This window comes from Sinocyclocheilus rhinocerous, unplaced genomic scaffold (assembly GCF_001515625.1).
Source record: "Sinocyclocheilus rhinocerous isolate Xijiao unplaced genomic scaffold, SAMN03320098_v1.1 scaffold1553, whole genome shotgun sequence".
Taxonomy (NCBI): Eukaryota; Metazoa; Chordata; class Actinopteri; order Cypriniformes; family Cyprinidae; genus Sinocyclocheilus; species Sinocyclocheilus rhinocerous.
The window spans coordinates 81,419-81,985 of record NW_015639764.1 but is presented as its reverse complement, the minus strand read 5'-3'; the positions used below and the strand labels follow the sequence as shown (position 1 = coordinate 81,985).

At 56.8% G+C, this 567-nt stretch overlaps 1 protein-coding gene across 2 annotated transcripts in view; it reads right to left on the bottom strand.

The window, feature by feature from the left end:
- LOC107751618 (envoplakin-like) overlaps positions 1-567 on the bottom strand; it is a 25,521-nt gene that overhangs the window by 14,446 nt on the left and 10,508 nt on the right. The gene's annotated exons all lie outside the window — the stretch shown is intronic.

The window sequence follows — 567 nt, the reverse complement described above, 5'->3', positions numbered from 1 at the left end:
ACTCGGGAACAGGAGCCCTTCCTGGGCTGGACTCGGGAACAGGAGCCCTCCGTGGGCTAGACTCGGGAACAGGAGCCCTTCCTGGGCTTAACTCGGGAACAGGAGCCCTCCGTGGGTCGAACTGGGGATCAGGAGTCCTTCCTGGGCCTATGTTGGGCTTGCCATATTAACGGCCGGTGAACTAGAGTAGGCTGCGTACGGCGGGCTGGTTCTGGCTCGGGGCAGGATGCTCTCCAGACACCGGAGGATTCCTTCCCTCCAGCTCAGTCCCGTGGTGTCTGAGAGGTCCACGGGGCGATGGTAGTTGGCCCCGAGACAGAACAGAGAATTAATGGTGGCATCATCGAGGGCCGTAGCCACGGCGAGCCTGCAGAACTCCCAGGAATAATCAACAAAGGGGAGATCTAGGCGAGCTAAGGCGGAGAACCGAGCGGCAATTTCCATAGCCACGGGGAAAACAAGGAAAACAAAAAAACTTTTCAAAAAGGCAGAAAAAACAAACGCGAGAAAAAGTCGCCGCTCACTTTTTGTGTGGTCCGGAATTCTGTCACGGGTTGCTACTGTGAG